Source organism: Ochotona curzoniae, unplaced genomic scaffold (assembly GCF_017591425.1).
Source record: "Ochotona curzoniae isolate NIBS_2020 unplaced genomic scaffold, NIBS_Ocur_1.0 contig_1201, whole genome shotgun sequence".
Lineage (NCBI taxonomy): Eukaryota > Metazoa > Chordata > Mammalia > Lagomorpha > Ochotonidae > Ochotona > Ochotona curzoniae.
This window is the reverse complement of record NW_024464985.1, coordinates 4735-14595: the sequence shown is the minus strand read 5'-3', so window position 1 is coordinate 14595 and position 9861 is coordinate 4735. Positions and strand designations below refer to the sequence as shown.

Genomic DNA, 9861 nt, shown 5'->3' with positions numbered 1-9861 from the left:
GTGGGGGTCCCCCCTGCTCTGTGCATATGACCACCTGTTAATCGTCTTTTAGGATCACTCTTGATTCCCCCTGTATGTCTTTGTAGTTTTACTATTGTCTAATGCTGTTTAGAATCTATTCTCTATAAGTTACCTTTATGTTCATGATAGGCTACACTACACAGCTTCCTCACACATTCAAAGGAGGTGGAAGATTTCTTTGCTCTTCTGCCCTGTTTCTGAGTAGCACAAGGTTTTGAAAGTATATTAGATTTTACAATTTTTCAAAACACATGTGTTTAGACAGTATTAATTACAGGTTCATCTGAGGAAGATTTACTGTAATTGGGAATCTAGGATTGATTCATGTCCCCAAAGCACTGAGGGTTCAGCATGGAGCTATCTAAGCAGCAAATCAACCAAAATCCCAGAGCTCCCTGGCCATGGTAGCTGACATGTGTGGTCCAGGCCTCAGGTTCTGTCCTCGGGCTCCCTAGACACCATGCGGCAGCTGGCAGTCCAACCCCCAGGCTAAAGTCCCACACCTTCTCAGGATTCCTTCCCCAGCACAAGATCCTAGATGAGCAACGGAATGGCCGAAACCCACTTCACAAAGCTCCGAGACTTACCCCAAAGAAGGGTAGCCTACGGGGCTCCAGCAGGCTCCAGGGCAGCTCCTCATGCACGTGTGGTAGCTTCTGTGTGTGGTCTAGGCATGAGACCCCCTTCCTGGTCCTGTACCCAGCTGCCATGGGGCAACTGGAAGTCCAACCCCCAGGTCCAAGTCCCATCCCTTCCTGGTCCTGTACCCAGCTCAAGCCCCCAGGCGAGCAATGGGATAGCCCAGACCCACTTCACAAAGCTCCGAGACTTACCCCAAAGAAGGGCAGGCCACAGGATTTCAGCAGGCCCAGGGTTGGATGGACCCATATTTATAGAGTCATGCGGTATCAAGGTCCATTTTTTATAGCTTTAGCGAAACTTGATGAAAGGCATACCAGCATTATGCAGTCTTTTCTCTGCTGAGTCAAGACACATAGCTCTGGTCTAAGACCACAATCTTTATCTCATGCCATGTAAGACACACAGCAAAAGTTATCAGGAACACTCAATTGTTCTTTCCTGAGTATACTATAGAAACAAAAATGAAATTAGTTGTACACAAAAGTTTTACCTGCTGAGTGAAAACTTGAATTTGGAAGGCAGTGGGAGGCAGAGAAACATCTTGCAGGGGGGAGATGAGGGGCTTCTCATAGGGAGAGAGGGAGATGCACCATAATGTATTTCATTTTTTTTCCATAGGGAGCCTGGTGAAATGCCATTTGGGAAGAAGTGTGCTTCTAATATCTCTGAGAACAACCTCCAGAGTGGGGAAAGTATCACTCAGCAGAAGATACACATTTGTCAGCAGTCTTTTGAACACAATGGGAAAGAGAAAACTTTCAGCGCAAAGAAGATATTCCTTATGTGTGAAGAAGTGTATACCAAAGACTCGTGTAATAAGCAACCTGTCAATGTGGGAGAAACAATTCAGGTTGAGAAAAAAATGTTTCACAGCAATCTTTATTTTGGAAAACAACAGCAAGCACAACCAGGAGAGAAACTCCACAAACATTTCAAGAGTGAGAAACCTCTTATGAATAAAACAGATGTCAAAGTAAATCAGATAAGCCAAACAGCAAAGAGTCACTATATATGTGGCTACTGTACAAAACCTTTTAGTTGTACATCTTGCATTTCCACCAAACAGAGAAATGACACAGGAGAAAAATTCTTTATGTGCAATGAATGTAAAGAACATGTTTGCCGGAAGTCGGAACTGACAAGATATCAGATCCTTCATCCTGAAGAAAAGCCAAATGAATGCAATGAGCTTGGGAAAGCCATTGAGAAGTCATTATCTCTCAATAGACAACAGAGAATTTACACGAAGCAGAAAACATATGAATGCAGTGAGTGTGGAAAAACCTTTACCAAACATTCACATTTCATTAGGCATCAGAGAACCCACACAGGTGAAAAACCGTATGAATGTAGCCAGTGTGGGAAAGCTTTTTCTGAGAAGCGAGCCCTAATCATTCACCAGAGAATCCACACAGGGGCTATGAAGAGCCAATTCACGAGCCACACAGGGGAAAAACCTTATGAATGTAGCCAGTGTAGAAAAGCTTTTTCTCAGAAGTCAAGCCTAATAATTCATCAGAGAACCCACACAGGGGAAAAACCATATGAATGTAGCCAGTGTGGGAAAGCTTTTTCTCAGAAGCGAGCCCTAATCATTCACCAGAGAATCCACACAGGGGAAAAACCGTATAAGTGTAGCCAGTGTGGAAAAGCTTTTTCTCAGAAGTCATCTCTCATCACTCATCAGAGAATCCACACAGGGGAAAAACTGTATGAATGTAGCCAGTGTAGAAAAGCTTTTTCTCGGAAGTCAAGGCTAATAACTCATCAGAGAACCCACACAGGGGAAAAACCGTATGAATGTAGCCAGTGTGGAACAGCTTTTTCTCAGAAGCAAGCCCTAATCATTCACCAGAGAATCCACACAGGGGAAAAGCCTTATGAATGTAGCCAGTGTGGAAAAGCTTTTTCTAAGAAGTCATCTCTCATCACTCATCAGAGAATCCACACAGGGGAAAAACCGTATGAATGTAGCCAGTGTAGAAAAGCTTTTTCTCAGAAGTCATCCCTAAGCATTCACCAGAGAATGCACAGGGGAAAAGCCTTATGAATGTAGTCAGTGTGCAACAGTTTTTTCTCTGAAGTCATACCTAAACATTCATCAATGAAGCCACTCAGAGGCAAAACCTTACGAATGTAGTGACTGTGGGTCTCAACATATCAGAAAATCCTCACAAGGAAAACTGTTATGAATGTAGTGAGTGTCAGAAAGCCTATTACAGTAAGCTCATGAAACATCAGAGAATCCATGCAGGATAAGAATCACGGATGTAGTGAGTGTGGAAAATGCCTTTGCAGGAAGTCAGGTTTCATCCCACATCAGAATTCACAAAGAAAACATTATGAATGTAGATAGTATGCAGACGCCATTTGGAATCCATTAGTTTTGATTAGATTCAGATGATTCACAAAGGGAAAAAACAGGAAAGTAGTGAGTATGGAAATGCTACTTGCTTGAGCATACTTAATCATGCATGAGAGAACACACATATGGGAAAATCCCTATGAATATACTGAGTGTGGAAAAGCCTTTCCTTCCAGTCAGGTCTCATCTTACATCAGTAAATTCACAAAGATGAAATATAATGAATAATCTGTGGGAAAATGTTAATGGTATTAATATCAGAACAAGTGTGGAAAAATTCATACACAAGCACATTTTGAGTGCAGTAAACTGCATAAGTGCTTTAATAATCAGCATGTCCACAGAAATAAATAAAATACGACTGCAATGACTGAAACATCATTTTTTAAACAATCTTCCACACAGCCATGGGGTTCAGAAATTTAAAAAGCATGGAAAGAGACATTGCCTACCATAAACCTGTCGTCATGGTCTGTCAGGGCTTATAAAGTGAATGAAACAAACATTAGCAAGAGTATAAATAGAAAACTGTAAATGTGCAATAGATGTTGACAAACTTTAAAACTCTTAATTTGTTAAATAATACACATGTAGAGTGTCACAGTATTTCAGAGCACAGGCTATGTGATGCTAAAATATTAAGATGCAATTTACACATGATCCCCCTTTGTTGTGAGGGGAAATTTTGAATGAGTTCTGCTTTCAGATTTTAATGTTGATAATAAATGTTCAGTGCATAACACTTGTTTGACATCCCATCTTCATCATATACACATGTATCTAATGGAGCTTTTTTAGAACCTCAACATTCCACATCCTAGTATAAACTTATAATAGAATCAAAGTTATGAACGGATGCATGTGACAACTGTAATGCTAAAGATCCATCTTTGAAGGATGAATCTTGAGCAGAGTGGAGATTCTCTTGCATCATCTGGACAAACATGGATCATGTTTGGCCACTGTTCTCCTTGAATAATAAGTGTGGGAGATGGCTCCTGGGACTCTGCCTGGTTAGCACATGTAGGAAGCCATAGGAACATGACACTCCGTGTCACCAAGGCAAACTTATGACAGTGTACTCGGCTAACAAAGGCTCCATCTTGACCTGTTGATTGGGTATATAGCCAGAGTGGTGGGCTACATTCCAATCTCTGTCCTTGGAGGAGCTGTGTTAAAACTTCCCTGATAAGCACACTAAAAATTTAGATGTAGCTCTAATCCTGTTTACAAGTCACATGCAATGAACATGCCCCCAGGAATAGCTTTCAGTCCAGGTGCTATCTTATCTTGGCCTACCTGCATGTGGCCTGCAACACAGCTTCTGAACCTTCCTGTGGAATGGGATTTGTGATTTTTTTTTAAAGTATCTGGATAGATAGGCTTGCCTATCAGCCTCTTACAGAGTCATTATTGGGTTGGAGTACTGTCGGGATCATCCTTCGGCATTGTCCTTTTTCCACTCTACATAAGCTTGTAACTTCTTCCTGATAAAGTCTCCCTCACCAGTTAGTCTATGGTGGTTCTACAGCTGAAAAACACCATTGCCTTACCCCTCTCTGGTCTCGGGGCCTGCTGATTAGGAAAATCGTCAAGACTCAACAGGTGTATCACAGAGACATACAAATTGTCTGGCATCAGGCTATCAGGGACCCACTGGATGTTCCATACCCAGGGCTCCTGGGTCCAGCGTCAACATCCCCCTGACTGCAATGGCTTGACTCTCCTCATCATCCCCAGCATGTGTTGCGGCTTGCCTATATGAAGCTTGCCCCCAATAGCACTTCATGCTTCTGTGTGCTGTGACCTATCCAGGCCCATCATGCCCCCTGGCTCAGCACTGATATGAATTGTCTGTTGTGTCCTGATCCAGCCCTGATCCAACACAATATCCTAGTTCTCAGATCTGCTAGTGGATGTCATCAATTGACCCATCCTGGCCCCCTTCTACAATAAGCTAACCCCAGCTTAACACACAAGGCACAGGTGATTTTCTCAGAGTGAATTGGACAGCATGGTGGAGACACCAGGTTTATATTTTTCACATGCAGTAGGTTACTTTCAGGATATCAGGATCCTTGTTAGAGTGGGTTATAATGCATTTTTTTCTTTCTGTGTCTACACCCCATCCAGCATGTTAAACAGTGTGTGCTGTTGCAAAAGTCATTGCAACTTGTGTGATTAAGCCCTTGGTGTACATTTATATCATCTCTCTGGACTAGTGTTTCTCCTCAGTATTAATGAGAAGGTTGAACTTGAAAGTCCCTTGGAACTTTCTGTCTCTTGAGCAGTCTTCTCCCTGGGATGGACATTTTATTTTCATGTGTAAATGGGCTGCAGATATGAGCTCCAAGATTAAGGAGAAATAGTGAAGCCAAGCCATAGTATTTTTCAGTGAATTGAGTAAAGATTTAAGAAAAATTGGATCCCTGCTAATGTTTTTTTAATTTTTTTTAAATCATCTTTTTTTAAATAATCTTAGTTGATTAGGACACAAAGGGTCAAGGGCTACATGGTGAAAGTGGGTAATATCATTGATTCCACACTAATATAATCATTTTCCCTGTATCTGGGATTAGGGGAGTAACAAAGGGAAAAGCCCCACTCAACTTCCCACCCATCCCCGATCCCCAACAGGAGGCGCTCCAAGGGTCCTGCTCAAACAGTCCCAATAGTTCATCAGATCTAGATTGCTGCCAATCTCACCGTCCCAACTGCAATGAAACCTATTCAGAGTCCACTGGCTGACAGTCTCTTGATGGTTGGGGTTCCAAGATCAGCAGTTCAGTTGGAGGGATATCCAAAGAAACTTCACCTGAGATGACCCCAGATCTGATTCTTGCATGAGTTTGCTAGTAAAGACTCCAACACCGTTAGTCACACCAATCAGCTTATGCACATGCTGGCCATTGTGATTGCTGGGTCCATTCAGTTTCCAGCCCCATCATCCTTGTGAACCAAAGGGTGTTGTAGTCTAGCTCGATCCTACCCACTTCATACTCGGTCCTAGTTGAAGTTGGAACTGCAGCCTAGTTGGGGCTACTCCCCAAAACCCCTACCAGTTCTGCCCCCTACCCTGGTTCCCATGCTTGCCAGTATGTACCGTAGGATTGTCCAATCTGTCCCACATCCCATTTAGCACATGTCAATGGACATTGAAGCCTAGTTCAACCTAACCAACCTATTATCCAGCCCATACACCTAGTGGCAGGTGCCTTTCTGTCTAGCCACCCCTGCCCCCATCCTGGTTTTCGTGCTGTGCACTGAGGGTGGTAATCCTGAGGCAGGTGCCCACTATTTCCCTTCTAGGCCACACCCACTCCCAGATTATGCAGTCTCCAGGTGGTTCTGGCATTTGACTTGACAGAATTAGCTTCCAGTGCCAGCCTCTGCCAGCTAATGCTGTGGCTAAGCCCAAACACCCCTCAAACCACTCTAATTTTTACTTGCACCACTTGAAACAATCAGGTCACCATGAGGCCCACAGGTGGTATAGCCCTGCCTAGTCTGAACTGCCCCCATCCAAAATCACGCTTTCCATTGGAATTAGTTATCCAGCAGGGGAGCCCACGTACCCTATCAGCTTTGCCTCCTCCCCGATTGTCACATGTGCTTTTTGGGCGCTGCAACCACATCTGGTACGGCTCATCTCATCTTGGCATTCCTTAATGTGTACTGGTATGTGTTGCAACCAAACCTGGTTCAACCAACACTCTGTTCTGGTGCTCAGATTCGCCAGTGGATGATGTGAACTGGTTCAAATGGTCTGCCCCTAACCCATGCAAAATACATGCCCTTGAGAAATTTCCCATGTTTCTTGTGCTTACCTGGAGGGTCTGTGTCCTGCCAGAGGAGTTGCCCAGGCTCCTCCATCAGAACCTCTCCCAATGACATTTTTTGCGCATACCAGTTGGTCCATGAGCCAGCACTACTCAGTTCACCTCCTGTCCTAGCAGGAACAGTGGCTTTTCCTCACTAGCCTGCAACCCAATCTGGTTCTCACTGTTGGATGTTTAAACCCAGCCACGGCTCTTCCATACCCACATATATCTCACACATGGCTCAATAAGGACTGAGACCTAGCCTAGTCTGTCACACATCTCTCCCCGGTCCTCCAGAGCACCAGATGGTGTTGGAATCTGGCCTGGTTTGGTGCTTCCAGTCCCAGTCCACACTTGTGACAAGTGAGATTACAATCGTATCCTGATCAGAATGCAGCCTCAGTTCCAGCCCATGCGCTCCTTGGTGGGAAACTCAACCCAGCTAGGGTGTCCCGTTATTTCCCCAACCGGGCCTATTCCGAGCCACAGATCAGGTGCAGGCCGGTGGTTGTTCTGTCTGCACTTGGCAGAGCCCCTCACTTGTTCTGGCCCCTTGGATGCTGTGGCTTAGTGCCTCTGCCTCACACAGATCAGTATGTGCAAGGACCTACATTGCATGAGCTGTGCTCCAACCTGATTTCTGTTGTTTCTTACGAGTTAAAGTTTGTTCAGCCTTGCCCATTCTGCCCCCTTCCAGTGGCAGCCCAGCCCACTCCACATCCTATTTAAAGATGCACATTTGGGTGCTGCTGCTTTGACCTACCCTGACTGTTGTGGGTTCCTTTACCCATGAGTGATGGTAAGTGGCATGGTCACACCTAGCTTAGACCATTGCAACCTGCTGGGCAGGCCCAGGGCCAAACCGCTGCCATCATTGAGCAGGGAATGTGTTTGGAGAGGGGCGTGACCTTGGGTCTGGGGTTGAAACTTAAGGCTGCTGTTGGGTGCAAGGCCAGGGTGTCTCCATTCTCATATCCCTGACTCCAGCCACCACATGCACGTGATGAGGTTTCACTGGGCCTGCCTGGTTTCCACGGAATTCTCCCTGTAGTGTGAGAACACTGAGAGGGGAGGCCTTGGGGGCTGTGCAGATCCAGGGCCCACTTGCCACCATCATTGAGCAGGGGATGAGATTGGGGAGGAGCGAGACCATTTGGTGCCAGGCTCTGCCTGGTGGCCTCCCAGCCGTGAGCTCTGGGATTTTGGTTATTTGAAGTGCTGCTTAGGTAGCTATACATTGAACCCACTGTGCTTCTGGGTTGTGAATCTGTCCTAAAGATTCCAAATGACAGAGTAAATTTTCCTTTGAAGAAGTTGTAATCACTGAACAATGCTGAACACTAAACACCAACCAGTCCATGCAAGCTAAGACTAGGGGCTTGTCTAGCAGAATCATATCCTATGATCTGACATGATGATGGATCAGGAGATGGGTAACATTAGGCAGGGCCATGACATTAACTAGCACACTAGAGAATCATATCTGAACTAGCACATGAGAGATCCATATCTGTGGGTAGATTCTGTGAGGGATCTGTTGGCCAAACCCTGCGGAAATACTAGCCCCACTGATTAGCTCAACTGTTGGGATGGTGATGGACTAAGTTAGGTGTGACCATGGAGCCTGCCATCAATCACAAGTGGCGAAACCAACAACAGTATGGAGTGGTCAAGGCAGCAGCACACAGATGTGCATACTAAATAGGGTGTGGGGTGGGCTGGGCTGCAACATTCACCAGCTCATACAAGGCCAAATGGAAGGCCAGACTACACCGAAACTGGTCTAAAATGCAATGGCATGTATGAGGACTGGTTCTGTGTGTGGATCAAGTGGAGGAACTTGGGAAACTCCCCTGGTGAGTCATAGCTCCTGCTGGTGAACATATGGTTCAGATCTGTGAGTCAGACAACCTGGGAAGTAGCTCCAAAGGCTGGCCAATGTGTGAGTTGGTAATGGAATGGAGAGGACTGGGCAGGACTAAGCAATCCTTAGCCCACAAGCAAAATTACAAACCTGCATGGAGTACAGGTTATGCCAAGCTAGGCTCTTGCAACTACTGGTCTGCATGAGTCAGGGATGCTAAGCCACAGTGTCTAAGACAGGAGTCAGGACAAGTGGGGGGTTGAGCCAAGCTGAGTCAGAGCAACCACTGGCATGCGCATGATCTATAGCTGGGAACAAGCCTGGATGGGGAGCAAAGGGGACACCCTAGCTGGGTTGAGGTTCCCACCAAGGGGCAATTGGGCTGGAATGGGGGCTGTGTTCTGATCAGGATACGGTTGTAGTCTCCCTTTGTACAAGTGTGGCCTGGGACTGTATGTACCAGGCTGGGCCAGACTCCAAAACCACCTGGTGCTCTGGAGGACGAGGGTAGATGTGAGATGAACTAGGCTAGGTCTCAGCCCCTACTGAGCCATGTGTGAGATATCTGTGTGTATGGAAGAGCCAAGGCTGGGCTGAATCATCCAACAGTAAGAACCAGATTGGATTGAAGGCCAGTCAGGAAAAGCTACTACTCCTGCTAGGGCAGGAGGTGAACTGAGTAATGCTGGTTCATTGAGCCCCTGGTATCCACAAAATCTGTCATTGGGAGAGGTTCTGATGGAGGAGCCTGAGCAACTCCTCTGGCAGGACACAGACCCTCCAGGTAAGCACAAAAACATGATAAGAAACAGTGCAGAACAGGCCATGGGAAGTTTCCCAAGGGCACACCGTTGGCATGGGTTAGGGGCAGACCCAATTGAACCAGTTCACATCATCCACTGGCGAATCTGATCACCAGAACAGAGTGTGGGTCGTGCTGGGTTGGGTGGCAACAAAAACTAGTGTATATTATGGAATGCAAAGTTGAAGTGAGTTGTATGTGGCATGAGCCAGGATGAGACAATATTCAGCAGAGCTAGGCTGTAACACCCACTAGCAGAAGTTGAGGCTGGGGGAGGGCCAGGCCAGGCCAGGCTGCAGCGTCTGATGGCAAAGGCCAAGACAGAATATAGGCTATTCTGAGCTGA

The 9861-nt window shown here is 45.9% G+C and overlaps 1 pseudogene; it reads left to right on the top strand.

Annotated features, from left to right (window-relative positions):
• The first annotated feature begins 1294 nt into the window (after positions 1-1294).
• Positions 1295-2855, top strand: LOC121166997 (annotated as a pseudogene).
• Positions 2856-9861: the final 7006 nt, after the last annotated feature.